Source organism: Cinclus cinclus, chromosome 5 (genome assembly GCF_963662255.1).
Source record: "Cinclus cinclus chromosome 5, bCinCin1.1, whole genome shotgun sequence".
Lineage (NCBI taxonomy): Eukaryota > Metazoa > Chordata > Aves > Passeriformes > Cinclidae > Cinclus > Cinclus cinclus.
Window position 1 is genome coordinate 11,563,257 of NC_085050.1, and position 24,575 is coordinate 11,587,831.

Sequence of the window (24,575 nt, forward strand, 5' to 3'; positions counted from 1 at the left end):
AACCAGTATGCAAAAAACAGAAGTGATTGTTTTTATAGCAGTAAATAACTAACTTTCAAGAGAACATCAGCAGCATTTTGACAGAGAAACCTGTGTGGATGACTTGAAGGTGAGTTAGTGCAACAGGAACTGCACCACCACTGCACATTGCCACTAAGAAAGGACAAGACATTCCACTCCTTCTCTCATCCTCCCCTCCATGTTCTCACCCTCTTGTCTTTGTACCTAACACATCCACTGTGTGGTTGCAAAGATGAACTGTATCGATTTTTTGTTCCAAATTGAAAGATTTAATTTCTGGTAACCCAGTCTTCAAAAAATACAAATTAGTGATCAACTCGCTCTCTTGCCACAAAATTTCTATATGTGGCATAAGAGAGGAAGTGGGGTTGCCCCTTTCAGCAGCAACCCACTATTAGATCCATTTAAAACAACAAGAAAACATTAGGAAGGTAGAATGCAGAAGCTACATTTTAGCTAATTCAAATCCAAATCTTTCAGACAACGATTATTCTTAGGAACGTGAAGTGTGGAAGCCAATCCAGGTACTTTAACAGGTATGATATTTACTTCCAATATTTTTACAGAAATTCACTAGGCACCTATGCAATCATGTACTTGTAGCATTCAGCAGATTCAGCCTCAAACAGTAGCCTGTGATGACAAAAATTACTGGTTCCCTCAGATCTGCTGAGAGAGAGGCAGTAACTAACCAAGAATAGGATGGATCACCCAAGTGTGGAGAACCCAAGAGAACTTGTAGTAGTGCAGAAGGCAGCACTTGCCTCACCTCATACTTTACTCTCCAACTATCAGCATAATTTAAGTACCACTAACACCAGCTTTCAGATCTTTCTGCTACATTTCTTTTACCACTGAAGACAGTGGTAGGATTTAAGTTTTTCAGTTTAAACTTGCAGATCTTTTCAACATACCAGAGCAATGCCAGAGACACTTATCTTGCTGTCCCTTGTTTACCTCAAGTCTATTGTACAGGGATTGCCTGGATGGGCTGCTACTGGGACTGAGAGATCCTGCGGAGAAATACTTTTCTAGATGCAACTTCAAGGAGGAGATAGCTACAGTCTTTTCTGTTCAGTCTCATGAGAATCTTCACATGAACACTATTTATCAAAAGCAGCATCTTTTACTATGTACACAAGCAACAGACCACACATCATTGATTACCATCATCATACTTCAATAACACTTCTTCCGATTTAGGGAAACATAAATGGACTTAACAGACAACAAAACCAAACAGAACTGCAATCACAGAGATGCACATATTTTGAGTTCACCAAGACATTTATCTTCAGGATTTTTGGCAGGTAAACTATGTAAGCTTTCTACTACTTGTGTCTCACTATATTTACTAGCCTTAGTATCACCTAGAATATATGCAGCACTTAAAAACACAATCAGGATGCAGTCAAGTAATGGAAAGACTAGATATACGCTCTTGACTATTTGATCATTTTCTTTCTTGCCCTCCTGTTGCCCTGTATTTACTCAACTTTTAGAGCACTTCAAACTATCTGCTACCAACGTCTGTGTGTGAACTCCATTCCCAAGTGGGATGCTAATGCTTGGAGACCCGTGCAACAAGTTACACATGTGTGCATTAAAACAGACATGCCCCCAGTTCTGAACACCTCAGTGAGCAGACACAGGCACCCAACACGTGTTGCAGAATCCTCCAAGGCACAGGCAGCTATCAGGTGGAATCATCCCTCAGGACACCAGTGGGACCAGCCCAATAAAATATTCAGTGCTCTTCATATTTGCCGGAATACAGTGGCCACTCTTGTAGTACAACCATACAAGATTTATTTCAATTAATATACAATTTACTCTTAGGCACACACTGCATCTTTCAGTTGGGCAAGGGAAAGGAGAATGAATTATGAATGCCAAAGATCCAACCACCAGTGTCCATTTAAAGACTATGATATTTGTCCTGCTATTTATACTTCCAAGGTTAATAATCCAGATGTATATAAACAGCTAATTAGTTAAAGACCACACTATATATTTTACTTTGGTTTATTAGCTTCTTTAATTTGTATGAAGGTCTTTTCTGAATACTTACTACTGATGTTCTCTATACTTGGTCCACAGTGCAGGGAGTCAATTACTGTCTTGTTTAAAAGCTTTAAATAGCCTCATAAAGAGTTTAAAAAGAAATATAACTTCACCTAAGTACATAACCTTTCCAACAGTTATTTTAATTTTAAAAACTTACTATAAATTAAGTTGGAAGTCATACACAGACAACGTTTTCATTAATAAGAGTGTAAAAACTTACAAGATGTGTCAGCCACAGGAGGCTCAGTAAACACAAAGAGTTCTGACAAGTTGAATTTGCAAGCTCTACAACTTAACCAGCAGAGAAGATACTGACTTTACAGCACATAAAATATGGTAGGGCTACAAAGGAAATTGTTTCAGATACTCTTCCCCTACCCCTCTACCACCTCTGATTTTTATTCCAAAATGTTAGTAAATGAACTTTTATATATTTATGAAATTGAGATCCAAATTAGGATACTCTGCAATTTTGAAGAAAATAGCAAGTCAATAATATTTATTACTGATTATTATTTACTCATTATTTATGAAATAATTTAGATTTTACCATTTGAATGAATTTGCATAGGCATTTATTGTTCAGTTTATGTTGTAAGGCTGCCAGACTGTCTTTCTCCATAAAAACAGTGGTGATATTTGTTGCCATATCTCCACTTTTATAATTAAGTCTGTTGTTTAAAAACACTGCATATTAAAAAAGAGAAAAAAAAGAACCTAACTGAATAGGTAGGACAGTTTAATATTGCCCTTAAAATAATACATTTTCTGCTTGATACTTCAAATGACAGCTGAAAAGGTCATTCTACTAAAATGCAACCAGAAAACCTCTTACAAAAACAGGAGGTCAGCATTACATTCTCTTCAAGGAAGTTACTGCACTGTTAACCAAGGCATTTTTTCACAATTCAAGAAGAAAGTTACTAAAAACTGGAACTCTGAGGTTTCTCTGAAGTCAGTAAGATATTCGGTTCAGAGAGACTGGTGAAAAAATCATCTCCATGTGATAAACTAATATCTGAACCTACAGAGACATTTTCAAACTTTTGTGACACCTCACACAGTTCAACATGACTTTCATCAAAACTGCTATAAAAACACCAATAAAACAAAAATTACTAAAGGTAATTCAGTTTCACTGTCAATTGCAAGAGTTGAATACACAGCAGAGTGAACTTCTACCCCAGAAAACAGAACCGGAAGCAGAATTCACTGAACAGCAGTCTTTAGCTAATTAGTAACAGTAATTAGTTCAAAATCTTCAGAGAGCAGCATCAAATACCATGAAACAATAAAATATTTTCCTGCACTTTTAAAAAGAAAGATATGAACCAAACAAATAACTGGAAGCTGGCTCCATTTCTTTCAGGATATTCCAGTGTCCTAAATACAATGCAATGTTTTAAAGTTTCACATCCACTCAGCCACAGTCTTCAAATTTGTTTCAAGTTCATAATAACACATTACAGTGTTACAAGGATCTAGTGAGAATTAACTACTCATCCAGAGGCAGCAATATGCATTACTGATGTCTTCATTAGTGATTCCTCAAGCAGAGCTCTTCCTTTAGGCTAATAAAACACTTTGTTTTCTTAAAAAGTACATATGACACATGCTAAATTAACAAAATAACTTTTTGAATCAATCTGTGTATGTTTTAGCATGCTTTCCCATTTGTTTATTATCTCTACACTAACACTACCTGGAATAACCCTGCAGAAGATACAGATCTTGCAGCTCTGCTCTGCTGCTCTGATGTTAAAGCTGTACCATCTTATGACATGCTGCTCTATTTTTCCTGGCCTTCGGCTACCCCCAGTCTCTTACTCCCTTATCTCGTTCTCTCTCTCTCTCTCTCTCTCTCTCTCTCTCTCTCTCTCTCTGTACTGTCTTCCACAGTCTATATATCCAAAATCTCATCAGCAATGCAACCATGTCTCCCTTCAGAATTCTTCTACAACCAAGCTAGTCCATCCATAGTCCAAACCATAAAAACAAACACACAATTTAACAACCAACAAAAGGGATAACAGCTACTGCTTTCCACACAGCACCTTAAACACAAGCACATGAAAACGAAATTTTACTTGAATTCACTCAGGGATACAGCTGATAGAAAACTTCATGTAGGTCTCTTTTCTCAATGCTAGCCCAGCACTCTATCCAGCAGACTCTGTTCCTTTGGTAAATTTAATAGTAACTTATTTAACAGAGGAAGATAATGAAAAGCTGTAAAAACCCCACAATATTATTCAGATTTCACCCCTGTTACAATTTATTTATTAACAAACTTTTCTGCACAGATTATAATTTTTCACATACAATCCTTTCTAGAATAAAACCTAGAAAGTTACAGACACAAATAATATTAGCATGGATGGCATATTTGAAATTTCTTCCTCAATACAGCAAAACCCAGAAATTTAAACATTCTCCAAATTATATTTAAAACGAAAATCACTACAGCAAGCCTGAGCCCCGACTTAGCAGGATATAATTAAACTACTACATGTAATATCAGAACCAAAAAAAAATCCACCCTAATTTAAATACATAATAATTTAAATTTCCACACTAATATAATTAAACTATTACACTCAATATCACAAGAGTTAGAAATGAATTTAAATACTTCATTATTTAAATTTCCACACTACTGCATCAGAAATAAATCTCTTGGAAAGACAGGTTCCGTATGTCCTGTTTGGTATCAAAGTTATTAACAGAATTTAAATGCAGAAACAAAACAAATAATGTATAGTATTATACAAGTAGATCCAAACATCCTGCACATGAAATTATAAAGGAAGGGGATGATTAAAAATTTAAAATACTCAGTAGCTTCCAATAGAACTACAGAAGCAGCTGCTAGTAAGACGTCTGTGAAAGAATAATCTTTGTACTGAATGTTTAAGCTACTCAACCCCACCCCCTACCATCTCTGTGGGCCAATAAAATACACATTCAAACTCTTAACATCCATTGAAAATGTACCCAACCAACTTTCAGGAAAGTAGAGCAAGATGCTTTTTAGTAAAAATATTATAACTAGCTCATCTAGATCTTTTTCTACTAAAATGTTCAGACAGTCTTGCAGTTGACTAGAAAAATCTGGTAAATTATTTCCAAATTAATAAAAAAACATAATTTTGCTTCCAATCAGATAATCCTCCTTTTATCTGTGTACTGAAATGTAACTAAGCACACAAATACTAATGGGAACATTGTTATTTTGAATCATATGATTGACTTTATTGGAAAAAAATCTTGTAGTAGGACTATGGAGATGGACAACACAACTCATTTATGCAATTGTATTTACAAATGCTCCAACCAGCCTGTCACTTTTCTTGGACAAAAATGAAGGATACCAATCTCTGTTCCATGAGATAGAAGAACATCCTAAAACCAGAATACACCAATAAATAGAACATATTAAATAACTTCTACAAGATCATTTCTATTTCAAGCTCCATTAGCAATGTAGATAATGGGAATATTTCCTGCTACCTCTCCAACTCTACAGGAGTTCTAAGTCTTACCTTCACTACATTCTGCTTTACCAGACATTGTTGCCTATCCTATTACAGGACTAAATTGTTACTTTTAGTTATTAGCTTAAAGAAGAAGCAAACTGAGACATGATTTTGCTAGGGTTCTAGCTAAGTATATAAAGTGTCTGACTCTACAATACTCTGCCTAAAATCCCTCAAGAAAATTCACCTGTGAAACCTCTTGGTTGCTTCATTCCCCCTATTTGCCTAGAACAAGATGCTTAAGACAGACACATAATGAAGTTTTGAGCAGTATCTAGATCTTCCTCCATCCCTATTCCTGCTAAAATGCACAGCAAATGAGCAAAGGAAACTGCTGACATCATTTTAACCTTATGAAATTTCTCTTACTTGGAATAATAACAAATGGCAACAACAAAAGCAGTGGTGAATGCTGAAATATGCCTATGAAACAGGCGTAGTAAGGTAAGATAAGTTCAAGGCCTCCATTTTTTCTTCTTGGGTCACATAGAGATCTATCTCTTTGACCCCTACCTTCCTTCCAGTTCCACTGCTCACGAGCAGAAAAGCTGGAGGGTCATATACCCAATCCAAATTTGCAGAATCTAAGGACTCAAAGAATCTTAATCCCAATGGTGCCCCAAAAAGATTGCTAAAGTTCTGTCACTGTACATGTGTTAATATCTGTCAAGCAGAATACGGCAGGAATATACTGCTGAGGCTTTTAATGGCCTGTCTAAGGATTTCCCCTATAAGTGTCAAGTCTTTGAAAATAAGTAACATTATGAACATATAACATATTACTCATTTTATTCAAGCCAGCTACACTCCCTCTTATATCTCAGTGATGAAAAGAGAAGATTTTGATACCTATATCATATGCTTTATTGACTGGAAGAGAATGATTGTACACTACCATTTTAGAATAACCATACTAACAAGAAACAGCAGATGGAGGATTAGTATACAAAATAAAATCTGTACAGTTACATGTCAAGTAACAATCAAGTTCCATGTAATTTACTTTTATAAGGCATATTTTTGTCTTAAACAATAAAGAAAAATGCCAAGCAGACTCCCATGGATTGTGAGGAGCTTGCAATACCTAGGGTTTAAGCACTGCAGTGAAGTACTTTTACACAATTATCCACTGAATCATCACGAGTTCACTTTAGACAGCTAAGAAACCAAAGTTGATCGGCAGTTCCCACTTAATTCCAGGAACACGGATGAAACAAATGGTGTACAACAGAAACCGTAAACATTTAAAAGGGTTTGAATGAGGAAAAGCAACTACACATACCACAGAGGCCTATAAATTATAGCTCAAATCACTTATATATAGAAAACATCAGAATACAAGAATGCGTTTTATTTGAAAGAAAGGACAAGCAAATCATACAATTTTTACCCTTCAGATCAGTATCAGGTACTGCAATGAGTAATTAAAACAAAGACAAGACAGAAAAAGAGCACCGCACTTTCCCTTTTCTCAAAGTTTCATAACACGACTCAATACGTGTATACTTTTAATCGAGAAGACACGAGGAGAAGATGGAAACGAGCTCGCCGGAGCGAAGTGTCAGTTTGTGTCACTTCTGCATTCAGCTATAACCTTCGCCAAACCTTGTCCCCCACCCCGCCCATCGCCCGCGAGAGGCCGCGGCCGGCGGTCCCGCCCCAGCGGCGCCCGGCTCCCAGCGCCCATAGGATGTGGCTCCCGTCAGTCTCCCATCAGCCCAGCTCCGCCTCCTCAAACAGCAGCAGCGCTAGCCTTCCTATCCGCCTTACGCCTTCAATAGGCCCTAAAGGACAATGCTGCTGGAAGGAAAAAAAAAAAAAAAAAAAAAAAAAAACCACACCGAAACGAGGGGAGCGAGCCCCGCCAGATCGGCCCCCGGGGCAGCGCTGTAACACCGCGGCTCAGCCGGGGCGGTTTCCATCGGCCCCAGCCCGTCCCCAGCTCACCCTCCCCGGTGCGCGGCCGTTGCTGCGCTCTGAACGCCCGCACAGGATAAAAGGTCACGGCGTGAGCACCGGCCGGGCCCGGCAGCCGCACATCCCCGTCACCTCAACCTCGGGGTCAGGCGAGCCGCTGCCCGGATCGGGATCTCCCTACTCCAACCCGAACCGCCGCATCCTCCGCTTTCCCGTCTGCCGGCGCCGGGTGACACCAGCGCGGGCCGGCACCCGCGGCGGGTGGGTGCTGGGTGCCGCCTTCCCCTCCTCTGCTCCCGGGCGTGACCTGGCCTGAGGGCACCGAGCCGCGGCTCCCGCACCAGGCTGCCGCCTCCCTCCCGGCAGCGGCGCAAGACCACTCACCTGGCGCCGGGTCCCGCCGGGATGGAAGGGCGCGGAGCCGGCGGCAGCCAGGGGAAGGCTCGGCTCCCCTCCCGGGCAGCGCTCTGACCGGGGCACCCCGGCCGGGCCCCCGGCCCCGCCCCCGAGCCCTGCCCGCCGCCGGCCGGCAGCCGCCCCCCGCCCGGCCCCCGGCGCTCCTGTCACCCCCTCCCCGGCCCCTTCCTCCCGCGCCCCCCGGCACGCTCCCGCCGCGTTGCGCCGGGCGCAGCCCAGGAGCGGGACGCGCCGTCCCGGGAAACCGTCCTCCCGGAGGGAGCAGGCCCGGCCCTGAACTCCTCCTCTTCCCGGGCTGTTAGCGGAGAGGGCAGGGATGCGCGGGCCTTCCCGGCCGGGTCCCGAGCCGCCGGCCCGGCGCTCCCGGGAATCCAGCCCGCCTGTCCCAACGCAGCGGCGGGAAGGAAGCGGGGGAGGGGAAGGGCAAGGGCGCCCGCCGCCGCCTCCCGGCTCCGTCCTCCCGTTCCACGGGCAGGGCGGCTGCCACTCTCCCTCCCTCCCTTCAGCCCTGCCCCTCCCTCTGCTCCCCGGGCCCGCGGCGGGCATTTACCTGCCGTGGTGGCGCAGAGCGGGGCCCTGGGGCCTCTGGCAGCCGGAGGAGGCGGCGGACTCCGTCCCGCTGCTGCCGTCCCCGAGTGAGGCGGGCGGGACGGAGCCGGGACCTGCCCCGGGAGGCGTTACGTAAACCGGCGGCGGCGGCGGTTCCAGCGCCACGGGGAGGGAAGGAGGGAGGGAGGGGGCCGGGCCGGCAGCTCCGTCACCCGGCAACGGGACTCAGCGCCCCGGCGGACCGCGCCGCCGGCTCCGCCCCGTATCCCTCCGCCCAGAGGGCGGCCCGGTGCCCGATCCCAGATCCGCGGGTGGAAAGGGGCTCGCGAGCGTCGTGCCGGTGGGCGGGATGCGGGGGACCGCGGGACCGCTCCGCTCCGTCCCGTACCCATCCCTGTCCCTATCTCTGTCGCCGTCCGTAGGGCCCGGGCGCCGGCCAGCCTCCTTCATGTCGGGGTCGCGGCGCAGGAAGGGCGGGAGGAGGAGGAGGAGGGGAAGTGTCCTTTGCCCTGGTTGTACAGCCTCCCGCCCGCCGGGGAGCGCCGCGCTGTCCGCCGGGCGCCTGCGGAGGGAAGTGGCGGGCGAGGCGCTCGGGAGTCACCGCGCGGGAGCCGCGGGGCCGCCGGGAGAGCCGCTCGGGAGGGCTGTGCCGCCGGGAGGGGAACACCCAGGCAGGGCCGGCGCAGGAATGCGAGGGAGGGAGCGGGGGATAATGATGGAGCGCAGCGGTGTTTGTCACGGGAGGTCCTTTTGAAATCCTGAACGACTCCGAGGGCAAGGTTAGCAAATAAAAGTTTATTTTTCTGCGCAATGAAAGCCCGTCTGGAAGGGAAGTAGTCTTTTAGAAGATTGTTGCCATTGAAAGTCGGGTTTAGTAGGTGAGCTCCTCGGGAGCCACGGAGATTCTATTCCAATTGATTAAATGCCAGTTTAATCGCAACTGTTTACACAACCGTGGAGTAATGAAAGGGCAACATTTTTAGCATAGTAGATGGCTGGAAATGGGCCACTGTAAGGCTGAAAATATGACATGACACGACACGCCAAAGTATTCATTAAGCTGCTTAATTGGGAAAATAATGATGCCCTTTTCAGGTGTACACTACCACCCCACATTTCTCAAATACATGAACGCATACAGGCCTAAGGAAAGTCAATATTAAGTAAGATGTCAAAGTAAGTCTTCTGTCTGTGTAATCCTGAGGTTTTCTTCCTTTTGTTCACTGCTCAACGTGTGGCTCCTAGAGTTCCAAAATGCAGTATGTCATCCATGTTGGCTCACACTGCTTCTTTTGTGCTCAACATCTTTAGTCACTGGAAACAAGATTGGTTTTGAAAACATGATCCCCCAGTACCGGATGTAGTCCCATTTAGGCCTTTCAACAAGTCAAGTCTGTATATAAAAAAATGCATCTCATAATAAACATGAATGCAAACACTGCCTCCCAGCCTGTATACTCATTTCTGAATCAGAGCAACCTTATTTTTGTTTTAGCTAGTGTTTGCCAATTTTGAGCATCCTTAGCACCTAATTTAGTCATAAATCTGAGTTAGGCTAGCCAAAAGTTAAGTATGAAGGATTGTGTAGCTACATGAACTACCAGCATTCTCTTAAATGCCTCTGAGGCACTAATTGATGTCGTATGAACGTGCAGTTAATCAGTTACTTTCTCCCAACCTTGCAGGAGTATTTTGGGAGAAATCTAAAGAGAAAGTAGTGCTTTAAACTGTATTATAAAAGGACAGGATTGTTCTCTGAACTATGTAATTACTGTTCGTGTTATTTTCTTGTTATGAATAGCTGAAACTGAAGTGCTTTGGGGGAAAAATCCTGCTGACTGTTTTCTGCTGAGTCATTCCCCGGTTTATCAGAGGCATTTCACCACCACTGTAGCAACACTCGCGCCAATCACAATCAAATCTCTTTTTGTTCAGGAGCTCAGAATTTGAGTTCCCCTTTTCAAGGTACAATAAGATATACTAAAATATGGGGCACCTTGGATTCGTCTGTAGTAACAATTGTCACCAATTTAAATCAAGCTCCATACAGTCTTCTGCACATATCCTTGGCGTGTTAGTAATGTATATCTTCAATACAAATCCACTTATTCTATTTCACCCTTTCTAAACATTATTTTCTCTGAAAGCTCTGTAGAAGGAGCAGATGCTCAGAACGTTGATGTTCTCCTAATGGAGCAGGTCAGAGCATGGAGGCCAATGACAGATTATTCTGATTATCCACATAGTTGCTGTGTGACATTTCAAATTGACAGTTCTGGTTTTGTGGTCAGATCTCAGGAATCCTGACAGTGGAACTGTTTTGTTTGTTTGTTGGTTTTTGTTGGGTTTTATTTTCCTAACAACCAACCCAGTTCTGATTTCCATTTGGCAAGCATTTCAGAAACAGCTGGTACATGACCATATGCTGTGCTGGCACTGCTGTGAGCTTATTTCCCACTTGTCCTCGTGGTCAATCAGAGTTGCTCCATGTACTGAAGGACAGCTGGTCCCTTGGCATGCAAAGCAGCTAATGAACTTTTCCTCCAAAAAGCTATAGGGATAGAGCACATGAGCTGCAATCAGTGGTTTTTCCTTTCTGAAGTGCTATCAAAGATGGAAGTTTTCTATGGGAACCCTGTTTATTGCCTCTGTGTGACAACCTGCACCCTGTGAGAGCAACCATGTGGGTGTGCATGGTAGGTGACAGCACTTGTTTGGAAAATGAAGGCTAAATGGTCTGTGTTGAAAAGAATGCTAAACCACAACTGAGTGACTGGTGGATTTGTGCCTTTAGCTGTCAGCCTCAGCGAGTAGCACCATTTCCCTTTTTCATTGTGATCCCTGCTGAAAGAGTCTCCAATAAAACTATATCAATTTTGTCATTTTTTCCTTTAAGTAACCAACTGAAGGAGAAATTGCACATAATTTCAGTATTACATAGCTACAGCTTGTAAGCATTTTATTGTCAACCATTCATCTTATTTCCTTAAAATCAGTCAGTTTATTATATTCCCTAAAATTTCCTTGTAGGTGCAACAAAAATCCCCTGATTTTCCCAGAGCAGAGATTACGTATCAGTTAACTTTGAAAATCATGATGACTAATCACAAGACAATCCTCTTGTTCACAGTTCATAAACTGTTCATATGAAATACTTGATACAAACAATTTGCCCATTCAGCATTTTAGAAATGGAGATATAATACCATTTATGAGGGAATATATGTAGTTTAAGAACTTAAAAGATCATCTAAGTGTGTGGGATATAAATATACACGTAACTAATAATTTGCTTTTAAAATCTAGAAAATAGATGGATGTTAATGTGACCTGAAACAGGGAATATCCAACAGAATCATGATGAGTTTTATTTGAACTCCTGATGCACAGATTCAAAATTATAATTTCCCCTTTTAAATTACTTTTTTTAATTCCATGAAGCTTTGCCTAATTTTTTTTACTTATTTTCAGGGTCCAGTTCAGGTTTAGAGCAAAGACGTTCACACCTCCCAGAAGTAATAACTCGGTTTAAATTACACATTCAAAAGGCATTCCTCAGCATTAGATCAGGTTTCAGATTCATTTTTACTGGTCCCTCTTTCCTAATAATATTCCTGTGCAGTAAAAAACAAGCTGTGCTTACCCACAGGATCAGAAGACCACTCTGTTGTCAGCATCAAGGACCTCATCTACTACAGTGAATGGAATGGAATGTGACATTAAATTTTAGGGGGGCTTTCATTAGGCCACTGTTCAGCCCTTTTCCTTTCAGACTTGTCTCAAAGAGGTTTCAATATCTTTAATAGCAACACGCTAGCGTGGTGAGTTTGGAAGATCTGAGTCACTGGAAAAATCAATTGCATAATTCAAACTGAATTATTTTCTGTTTAATGCTACTTGATCACTATAACCTCAAAATGTATTCTTGTTTTCTTTGAACACCAACTGCAGGTAGGAAACTATCACAGAAACTGCAGATCAGGCAGTGCTGTTCTGTAACAAGTGTCTGGGCTTGGTGTTGGTATTTCTTTGGGACCCTACTTTTTTAAAATTATGTTGCTTCAATGTTACTCTTACCCTTTTTCATCCTGCAGCACTAACAATTGAGTAACCCTAATAATACCTTGAGAAACCTTTGGGCAACCCAAAGTAATACATGAACAGGACTCTGTCTCAACATGGTCCTGGGTGCATAAAACAGACCACCTGAGGTCTATTGTAAAAAGTACTCAGAGAAAATTGTAAAGAGCCATAATAATTGTCTGGAGCAGTTTGGACAAACAGTCAAGCAGGACAAAAAGATTTTTAAAAAATGAAAACGTTACACTGCATAATGAGTGTAAAGGTCCAGGAACATAGATACAGCATTTGAAACCATACACCACGGAACAGCTTTCACTTGTGGCGTAATGAAAGGACTACAGGAAGTACAGTGCTACAAAAATGAAATAATTTTCATGAGTGATGAAATACAAAACAAGCATTACATGCAATTGCATTTTAAGGACAGTTAGTCACCATTAAATATACCAGTGTCTCAAAATCTGATCGTTTTTTGTAATGCATATGAAGAAGAATTTTATGTCATAATGAGGTATGAATTTAATTGCATTAGATTTGTTGCTACAACAGCTATAGTCAAGCTATTAAGTTAATTACATGTTAAGTTTTAAACTAGATGAAACAAATTATGACATCTGTTTTTTCCTGTATACTACAGTAATTCCAGAATTACCATGTTGGAAATATGTGAGGTTTTGGCATCTCACTGTCTTACAAATAGTTCATGAATACAATTAAGCATCCTTGAGTAGTCTGCAGCATCAGCATCCAAGCCTTGCCTTGCTCATCAGAGATACAATATTGTTCTACACTAATTCCACCTTCCCCACCCCCCAGATTTTGGCCATATTCTCAGTCAGTGAAAATGCTGAAAGCAGACTTGAATGCATTCTCATAGCTGACAATCTGGCCACAGATTTTGGAATGGATGTACTACCATCTTTCTTAATGATCTATATAAAACGAAAGGTGAAAGAAACACTTGAAATATTATTGAGTTCTTAAAGCAATAGCACTGAAGGTATTATTCTTTTCTTTAGCATTTTCTTACCAAAATACTCTGTTGCAGACTCTAGTAATAGAAAAGTATTCCTTTGTGTATTAATGGCTTATTGTCCTGGAACTTCAGCATTATGTTTTGACTGATCAAAAAGTTTTCTTATCTGATCCCACAGTAAAAAACTGCAAAGCAAAAAGGTTGCTTTTTTTCCAGATGCTTAAAAAAAAAACAAAAAACTAAAAATTGGTTTGAAAGCTGAGACTTGAAAGTGAAGGAATCTGTATAGAGACTTACAGACTGTGATAAGATTATTATTGTTGTTCTTAATAATAAAAAAGTTGATATTTTTATGTGTGTGAACTGTATAATCTATGTGGGGGTAAAAGGCAAAATGGCCATTGCTGCTTTCTGATAGAACTGTTAGGCTGGGAAGTGCTGCCGTTAGAAATAAATAATTCTGTATGTATCAAAGGACTGTTAAGAATGACTGATTAATACCAGTAGCCATTACAAAAAGTTCATATGCAATAGGGGAAAAAGTCAAGTTGACAAAAGCACCATTTAAAAACAGGTATTGAATGCCAACCAAATATACTACTGTTCTCATATTAGGGGGAAAAAATTGGCAGTACTTGCAGAGCTCTAGTATCTGCATTTCCAAAGCTGTAGCTGCTCTAGGAAGAGATTTCTATCTGGTGTGATTGACTGCAGGGCTGTCAGCCTGAAATAGAAACCATTTGAGCAGCACGAGAGAAGGAGAGGGTATTTTGCTGTCAAGAAGTAGCTAATATTTCAGTATTTTGCAACTAGACTGATACACTCTCAAAAGTATATTTCGTTATATTTTGTCTTGTAATTCTAACTGGATTAGATTAGATGCTCATTTAAAGAGTTACGCTTTGGAACTTCTTACTGGGAAGGAAACTACCTCACTTTCCAAGGCCCGTTTATGTGTTTATGCTAAAAGGTGCTTTCTCGAGAGTTATCTGTTGAGATGAAAATTACTTGTTTTCTTTAGTTTTTTTTTTTTTGTTGTTTCTTTAGGTTTCTTTAGGAATTTTTTTAATAGGTTTGTCTTTTGAGTTTGATACTATTTCAATATCAACTGCAACGAAGCAAAAAAGCAGGCATAGCTTTAACTGGCTGAACAAAAATTGCTATCTTGGTGTTAAAACACCCCCACAAATTTTAGCAGTTGAAGAGGTCATGAAATAAAGGAACATTTAAATGCCTAAACCCAGCTAGCTATTCCAGGTGTAGAGCATTCATTAATAGGGGTCATTTTCCCTAAGAAAGTAATTTTTTTTTTCTCTGAGGCTGACTGTAGGCCATACTGTGTTCACATTACATAGGGAGGAGGCACTAATCAAGCTAATCAAGCTATGCAGGGTGGTATATCAGAGGAAATATTAGATGGCAGGATTGGGCCATAAATACAGATCGCAGATGGGAGTATAATCCTACAACATGGATCATTGAACATAATTTGTTAAAGAGATAAAATGAATGCAGTAACATCAAATAAGAGAATAGCTTGTTTATCAGAATAAATATTTTCCCCCTAAATGTAAATGTCAATATTCACAGCATTGAATAAGAATTGATAGCCAAGGGCATCACCTTCTGACTTACTGTAATGTTTTGATTTTGTAGATTTTTATTCCTGGGAGCATACTTTCAGAGATGCATGTGTTTCTGTACAATGAACAGTATTTGACTTTGAACTTTTCCAGGTAGGAAATCATATCCTTAAGAAACAAGGTGAAAATTCCATGCTTCACTGTTGTGCATAAAAGAGATATAAAGTATTTGGAATTGAAGTATTGCTGTGGCAAAAAATATTATGACATTTCTTCCATAGTCAATGAAAAGCTATAAGGCTCTTTAAAAAGGAATTCAGAGCACCTGTGTGAGGCACCAGCTTCTCTGCTCTGCCTACATCTGCCAGCTGATCCAGCACACCCACATGCTGAAACAGAGCACTGCTTAGGGCTCATCAGTGCAGAACATCCTTGAGAACCATATAAAGAGTCAGCAGGTTTGGCTTTGCCAGAACAAACTCTTGACACCAAGACATTTTTACAAATAGGAGCCATGAGAGGCTCCCACTTCACATCCACATGACTGTTCTTTCTTCCCACTCCTGGAAGCCATTGTAGTTCCATCCAGGTTTCCTATCACGGATGGTTCTTGGCATGTGCTACCTCCTGATGATGCTAGGCAGCTGTTGTGGCCAGCTATGCTAACAGTTAAGTACTGTGTAGTCCTGTGCAAAGGTACCTGTTGATTTGGGCATTCTGGAAGACAAAAATATTTTTTCTAGGTCTAGGACCTTTTCAGTCTTGAGTGAGCTGGACCCACCGATTTTGATTTTCCCAAAGAATGAGCAAATGGTAGAATGCCCAAGGCTACTCTCCATCCCTCTTGTTGCAGCTAGGTTATTGTTCAGAAAGGAAAGACAGAACCAAGAAGAATATAAAACCAGACACAAACTCCCTTTATCTTATTGCTGAAGATCCTCCTTTGAAATGACAAGTCTAAAAGTCTTGGGACTCAAACTCTGTTTCCATTTATATGTATGCAATTTACCCAGTTTTGCAGTGCAAACTGTGAATACTGTTTTTATCTCATGAGCAAGTTACTGAGAGTTGAAAGAAGGGAGATGTGAACCTCATCCTAAGGTATTCTCTACACTGCTGGTTAGAGCAGTCTTCTGGAAGAGCTCACTCTACATGCAGGATAAGAGTGCTAAGGTCAGCTGGGAGTATTTGAACTAAATTCAGAGCTACTTGTGGTTGCTAGGTGTGGGAATGGCCTCTTCGGTGATGAACTTCAACATTTCTTTCTCAATTACAGCTTTAAGATTTAAGAGTTCAGTTTGAGATACTTTTAACTGTCTGGGACAGTGGGGTCTATGTAGAAAATTTTGAAGTCTGAGATGGAAACTCTAGTAAATTTTAAGTTCTTCCATGGATATAAAATGACCTGAATAGCTCTCTTGGATTTTAGACACAATGCATACTGGAGCTATTGCAGAACTGACAGGAAGACCAATGAGCTGCAGTATGCTCTTATAACTGAAACTTGTTTTTTGCCCTCTTATCTTCAAGACATATACATTTGGAAAAGTAAAGAAGGCAATTTCCCTGCTTACAATCACCCAATTTTAAATGAGAGAGTCAATTCCTGTAGGTTGGATTCAACTCCTTAATTTGATACATTTTATGTGTGTTTGTGCAGTTTTCCTTCTGTGAATGAAATGATCCATATATATGTTACTATAGTTCATGTTCCTTGTTTCATAGATCCACCACCAACTGTCTGGTAATGTATCATGCAGTAAAAGTGAGGTATTCAGCTGCAATTTCTTTTCAGCAAACTCGTTAACTGACTTTTCTAGACAGTCACTGCTTGTTATTATTTGTGACAAGGGAGTTTTGAAAACTGTTACACGAGCTAGTGGTAGAAAGTACTCCCAATGTACATTAGAAGTACTGCCTCATTTGTTTTACAAAGAAAATCCTAGCAATAGTTCAGCTGAAATTTAATAAGTGCCTGGTTTCACTGTTGCTGTTGGGCTCATCCGAAGTCAATGATAAGTGCTTGCATTTTTTCTGTGAGTGGTCTCAAACTTGGAGTGTGTGATTGTTTGCATTAACTATTCTGCTTTGTACAGAATTATGTACAGTTGTGATACAGATGTACAGATGATAGTAAGTTCCCATTATTTGTTTTTTGTTTTTTTTTTAACTGTAGATGCAGAGAACATTTTAATTGGTTACCACCCCATTTCAGGGGTTCACTTGAGTCATGTCTCACTGGGAGCAGGCAGGTTTTGAGTTTATGCAGTTGTATGTTAAATCAACATTCTTCTTTGCTTGTGATGCGGATTTAGGGGGGATTTTCTTTTAATTCCATAATTATTAGATTCTCCAGTGCACTGCTCTTATTTTTCATGGTGGTAGATTTTGTAATGTCAACTTAGATTATATTCCTTTGGCACGCCTATCATCTGTATACACATAAGGCACTGAAGGTGCCCATTATTTTCAGTTGACGAGTAATCTTGTTCCCACTTAACTTGAAATACATTGTTCTCTGTATCCTAATTTTGGCTTTTACAGTTACTTGCTTAATTGCATTTGGATTACTCTGCACTGTGTTTTGATATATTACATTTAAAATCTGCAAGATAAAGCATCACCATAAATAGATGCATAGATATATAGTCACAATGGAAACATTATGGCAGCTCTAGAGGTTGACATGATTTACCACCTGTCAAGAGTATGTCATCATTGGCACAGTGGACAGTATGGTGCCGCTCTCCTGGTAAAAGCTCTGTCTTTCCACTGGTCTTACCAGGCTCTCAGACTACCCAGGGCTGAATAGGGCAGTAGTACCGAAACATTTCTGCACTCACTGGAACGGTGGCAGAACTCTCTAAATAAAAGGTCTTGTGATAATATTACTGCAGCAACAACCCATTCCTAGAAGGTGAAAAGATTTATGGAGGTTCATGCTGCTGCATTCGCCACTTCTTTAACCCTTGAGTTGCTAGACAAACATGCCAGTAGACATTTCTCCTTGCCAAGCAATGGCAAATCAGTCCTTCATGTGGGAGCAGCAACTTTTGCTGAGATTCATGCACCTCCTGAATTAGTAATTTCCTTTCATCTCCAGTCCCAGGTTGTACAAGCTGGTAATGGTGGTATGACAGGAATTGTCTTGTGGGCTGTATTTGACTGGAACAACACCCATACTGTTGCAGCCAGTATCATTGTCTGCAGTGCTGTTTGCAGTGGCTGAATGTCTTGGTAAGAAGTTAATGTAACGCCAGTGAAAAAAATAGGTTTCATAACTTATCTCTTTGGGAAGGTTTTATCACATACAACTGTGAATGCTCCTTTCATCTTGCATTAGGGTTATTTCTTACACTTTCAGTCCCTTTTCCATGTCATAAGATTATCAAAAGGGCCATTTGTGCACCTACAATATAAGGGACTTCACAAGAAGCCACCACAGAATATTTACATTTATATGGCATTGAAAAACCTACTTCTGAAGATTAAGCATTAGTTAAAATATTTAGGTTGCGTTAAAAAATGTGGTGTACATTTGGTTCTGTCAGATCAGAATGCACCCTGTAAATCCCAATACCTGGAAGGTCTCTGTGGAAGGACCATGTGAGCTCTGCCATATTTCAACAGGATGTGGCATATTTGGAATATTCTAATAGTCTCCTGCCTTCAGCATTCTGACAACTTAGTTGAGGACTTCTAGAAAGCACAGAATAACATTGATGCAGCCAATTTGCAGTTCAGAAAGATGTCAGATAAGGTGCTACACAGAGATGAACCAATGTTTACTTGGTTAATATACACCAAGTCCTTATTTCCCTAGAAAGAAGAAAATACTGGTGTTGCAAAGTTTGTTGCAGAGGTGCATGAAAGTGAAAGCAGAAATCCATAAATATACATGAATATACTACTATATATTCATGTCTATAAATTATAGGGGGTTTTCAGCAAGTAGGGCGAATGGTATGTGCATTTCTCAGTATAAGTGTACATAATTTCCATGCATCTTTCAAGAGATCAACTGAATTCTTGAAGGTGAATGATAAGGGAGTGGGGCTTGTGGAGGACTGAGATAACACCAGGAGTCACCTGCAGGATACGGAAGGGGGGGAGCTACAAACTTACTACGTCAGACCTCCCAAAAATTGATTATTTAAGTTGTCTCAGTGTTATTTAATATATTTTTAAGTGTCCCATGATCTCATCCATTTTTTTCGGTGGATGGCCTGTGTTTTCCAATCACAGGGAAATAATGGTTTACCATGACAAATATTCTTTCAGGAATGCATGTTATTAAATTGCCCCCTTAAGCACTGAAGTGTAGGCTGAGCCTTAAATGTGTGCTGTAGTCTTGATTTCGCTGGTATTTAATCCCAAGTTAAAGTGGTTTCCTGAATTACAGCCAGAAAGATAGAAAGTTTACAACTGAAGGACATGAAGAACACAACCTGCTTAGCTCCTAGACATACATATATGCATGTTCTCAAGTTCATTTTCATACAAATCTGGGCAGAGCTACAGCTTGGTAAGAGAAGGGAGTACATCAGAGCCTGCCTCTGAACTTAATTGAACGGAGGAGTCATTGAATTTGGAGAATTTCTTCAAACCCATCTCTTGTAAACATGATTTGAAATGACCAGAAAATGCCAGGATGATATCTAAAAGACTAATAGTAAAACAAAAGTAATTTACGTATTTCATGATGATGTGCATCCTGGCAAAAAGCTCAACAAAAATTCATATTGATAAAGCCAGTGGGGTCTGGGTCACCAATGTTCAGGATCATACCTTTAAATATTGGAAAGATTTACCAGGAATTGTGTAATGAACCATTTTCATACCATCAAAGTTTCTATATTACAGAAAATAATATATTACTATAATGCATAGATTTGACTACATATAAAGAGAATTTCTTGCATTTACCAAGAACACAGAAAATGCAAGAGTAAAGGAGTGGTCCATTATGAAATAGATTCAATAATTTGACAAAGAATGTATTAAAATGTATATTTTAGATGATTTTCTGTGCTATATCAGCAAAATAACAAATATTTCAAATATAAAATGTGTGGTCAATGTGCATAAATTTAGTATAGTATATACTAAATTGACACAACAGTAAAAATAAAATTGAGACAATTTCAATTAAGCAAGAGGGACCTGGACAAGCTCAAGAAGTGGGCACATGGCAATCTCATGAGGCTCAGCATGGTCGAGTACAAGGTCCTGCACCTATTTTGGGGTAGCCCCTGGTATCATTACAGGCTGGGGGATTAATGGATTGAGAGAAGCCCTGTGGAGAAGAACTTGGGGGTGCTGGTGGATGAAGATTTGGACATGAGCTGGCAGTGTGCACCTGGAGCTTAGATAGTATCCTGAGCTGCATCCAAGGCAGTGTGGGCAGCAAGTCAAGGGAGCTGATTCTGCCCCTGGACACTCCACCCTGGTGAGACTCCACCTTGAGTACTGCATTCTGCTTGGGATCCTCAGTAGAAGAAAGCCATGGGCCTGTTGGTTTGAAATGAAAGGAGGGGGGATTCAGACTAATTGTAAGGGAGAAATTTTTTATTATTAGGGTGGTGAAATACTGGAACAAGTTGCTCAGCAAGGCAGTGGATGCCCCATCCCTGGAAACATTAAAGGTTGGGCTGGATGTGGCTCTGGGCTACCTGGTCTAATGTAAGATGTCCCTGTTCATTGCAGGAGGGTTGGACTAGATGAGCTTTAAGGGTTCCTTCCAGCTCAAACTAGTCTATGATTCTGTGACTATGTATTTCTCAACCTGAAAATATTTTGACATGCGAATAGTTTTATTTCCATATTCCAGATTTTATGTAAAAGATGTGCCACATTACAGGTAATTATGCAAATCAAAACTTTTTTGTTGTTGACAATGTAATTGTAGTAAGTTTGCTAGTAAGATGGGAAGGAACAATGGGCTCCAAATCCTTGCTTAGTTTGTTTGATCCCATATTTGTGTGCTATTTTCTCTTTCCTAGCTTTCAGTATATCTTTCTCAGCAGGCACCCAGTGCATGATGCATTCAGTTCACTACTTTCATGTGATACAAGGTTGCTCAGTGATTCAACCTAATGGAATTACTGGTAGTGTTTGGATAAATTTCTCTACAAATGCATAGTGAGGAGAATCTTCAAAAAGAGGTAGAATTGCTGAGAATATTTATTGTCTCTATTTTGATTCTCATAATCGTAAGTAGGAAGAAAATATGTTTTATTGAAATATTCTGTATGAAATTTTGCATTTTATTCAACATGAAACTGAAAAAAACACATTCAATAATTTAAAACTTTGAGCCTTACTTGAATTCTGAATTTCGATTTAGATGCAAAATTAGTAAATTATCTAATAAGCAAAACTGAACTTTCTGTCTGTAATGATGGCTCTTGCATCAGAAGAAAAATAAGTATAGAAGCTAGTAAGAATTCCACCCAACTAATATAGAGCAGTTGTTTGCCATTGTTATTTCTCACATTGCTTTGCAAATTGACTTTCTCTCATTCTGTAAAGGAGAAAACTGGGACACACAGAGAGAGGGTGTTTTACCAAAGGTTTTACAGCAGGCCAGAGACAGGGGCCCAAGCAGGAGCCCATTCACTGCTGCCTGGTTCTGCCATGTGTCCACCAGCACTATGGTGTTCATCAGTGATCACTGGGAAACAGAAATCTTCTTCACAGAGTATTAACCAGCTTTTGCCATAGCACAGGCCTTTTCTTATTCATATATAGGCATTACTTTATCTGACAGGAAGAATGAAAATGGGAGAAAAAATAATGAGAAGCTGGAATATTATAGTAAAATTTATACTGCCAGAAACATTTATCCCTCTATGATCTTTTACTATTTTCTTAAACCATCAGCTTCTCTCTATCCAGCCATGGTGATTCCCTCTTCATTCCTATGCAAAGAATCAGTTTAGACTGATTCAAGTACTTTTACAGGCAGCCGCCAAATGAATGCATTGCATTTCACTGAGTTTGCAAATGCTGTTTAGGTCACAAGTTGCCCAGACAAAAAGGTTCTATCATAAACACTGGTTATTTTCACTTCTCCTCCTTCTCACATGCAAGAGGAGTGAGATTCATCCATTGACCTTTATTTGTGAAATAGAGAGTATTGTCTCTTCGTACATCATATACCAACACAACTATGTTATCTCAGCTGCATGAATTTTTACATCCCATTTAATTATACTGTTTAAAATTATGTATGCTTATACTGGTATGAAGGTGTTTTACACTGCTTCTGGTTTTCCTTCTGCTAAGGAAAAATAAGCTTTTCTTATACAGCTCCTAAACTGGAGAGGAACATGCTTTAGCTGTACTGATGTAGTTAGGTCAGCACAACTCTCTATTGTAAACAAGGTCTATATTGCACAGCTAAGGCTAGATTACTCAGGTTTGCACAAGGTCTGCCTACAGAATGTGCACAACCAGTGTAACTAGTTGTGTTTCAATAAATACTAATAACACGTGTCTAATTACGACAGTTCATCTCGACATTTCCTGCCTGCCTCTCACAGAATGACTAAGCGCTTCTCTCTCACCACCGAGCCAATTGCTGGCAGCACACTATTATTAGGGGCAGTCCTGTATAATTTTCACAATTATAGTATATGTCATTTCATATTTGTGGACTGCCAACAAGAGAGCACTGTCCATCCAGAAGAACAATACTGCCTGCAATCGCTTTCAGGAGCTGAGAGAGGCAAATGTTTACTCACAGGCACAGCTTTCCTGACCATGAATAGTCCCAGTGCTTTCAAAGGGATTAAGCCTGGTTGTAAGTATTTGCAGAATCAATGCCTTGATCAGCATGCTCAAATGGTTAATTTTGCTCTTTGCAAAAATGTTTGAAGGATGCTAAAATAGTCTTACGATGGCACACATGTAGGTTAGGTCCTGGTTTGAAATTGCATTTCAATATTTAAAAAGATTTGGCAGGCAAATGCCCACTGTTACATTTACTCCAAAGTGTGTTTTGTGATGAATGTAGCTGTCCGAATGTCACACAGACAAATAGACCAGTAGAAACGTGCAAATAATCAGATAGAAATGTGCAAGTAATCAAATTACAATGTTACAAAATCTCATTAAATAATGGGATCTAGAAACTGTGGGTTAGATTTATTACTGGAATGGTCAAATACCATTCATAGAAATGGTAGGCTAATTGAAAAAAAAATTAGAATTTGTGGATTTTATGGAAAGAAAATCCACATTAATATATTTTCTGCCTTCTTATCCGTCTCCTCTTAACATGCAGCCTGCTCCTACTCTCTGTTTTTGCTCTGTGGCCTTGCTGTCATCTTTTCCTGTCTACGCCCTTTCCTTAACTCAGTCCAGCACTAGATCCAAGAAATCAGTTTTGCCTGCTACTGTGAAATCTGTCATGTCTTTGAGTGCTCCTCTCAGCCAAAAAATTAATTCCTCAACTTTTGCTCTTCTTGTTCAACCTACGATTAATCCTTAGTAGATCACTAAGGAGCTCACTTTCTCTCTTGTAAGAGGAAATGTCCTTGAAGGTGCCTGGAGCCCTTTCCAAGGAGCTTTGGGAAGATAAACAGCACATCTGTGCTGTCCACATTGATCAGCTGCAAACTTTGCACCTACTTCTTATCTTCACTTGTCCACAAAGCCTGCCTGTCACTGTGCACATACAAATGCAGCCTCAATAGCTGGCTCTGTAATTGAGAAATTCAGATGTACATGATAGCTGCACCCACACCTCAGCTTCACCTCTTTGCAAGCATGGTTGATGCCCCTCCATTCCAAAAAGTTGTTCAGACCCCCCTACACTGAAGATGTACTTGGTGCTCCACACCTGAATTATGAACGCAGTTCTATGATTTGGCAGTGTGATTGAAACCAGTCATGTCATAAAGAGCTGGATTTGTAGAAGCTTTTGCAAAGAAGGTAAAGTTACCCTCCAGCAGTTGTGCATTGCATAAACTTAATGATGTCTTTGTTCTATGAACTGAAATAATTAAAATCTAATCCACAGTAAAATCAATACATGTTGCCATTATTTTCACTAATGTATGCACATAAATAAGAGTATAGGGAGAACCTGTAAGTGTATGTGATGAGGTTAATGAAGCCTTTGATAATACTTCACCTGGTATTTTCATAGTTGAGGTACATTTAGGTACTGATAAACATCATTTAATGTTGCTAAATTAAAATTATTAATCTGAAAATGGAAACTGCTTACCAACACCAGTTCAGTATAAAAATATTTTAAGAAGGGAAAAAGAGCACATATAGGTAAGCAGTGTTATACTGCTGCACAAAAAATAAACATCCTATGAGGATGTCATAGGATAAATATTGTATGTAAATAAAACCAAATAATCCTTTCACACTACTTAGCTTTCTGAATGTTTAAACTGCAAAATTTATAAT

The 24,575-nt window shown here is 40.3% G+C and overlaps 1 protein-coding gene across 5 annotated transcripts in view; it reads right to left on the reverse strand.

Annotated features, from left to right (window-relative positions):
* Positions 1 to 8,613, reverse strand: part of KIAA0232 (KIAA0232 ortholog) — a 64,584-nt gene extending 55,971 nt beyond the window's left edge. For 3 of the 5 annotated variants that reach the window (XM_062492654.1, XM_062492656.1, XM_062492653.1), the window contains exon 1: positions 8,509 to 8,612. The gene's annotated coding sequence lies outside the window, so the exon portion shown is untranslated. Of the gene's footprint in view, positions 1 to 8,508 lie in introns of all 5 variants that reach the window. The other 2 variants (XM_062492658.1, XM_062492652.1) reach the window with 2 other exon arrangements.
* Positions 8,614 to 24,575: the final 15,962 nt, after the last annotated feature.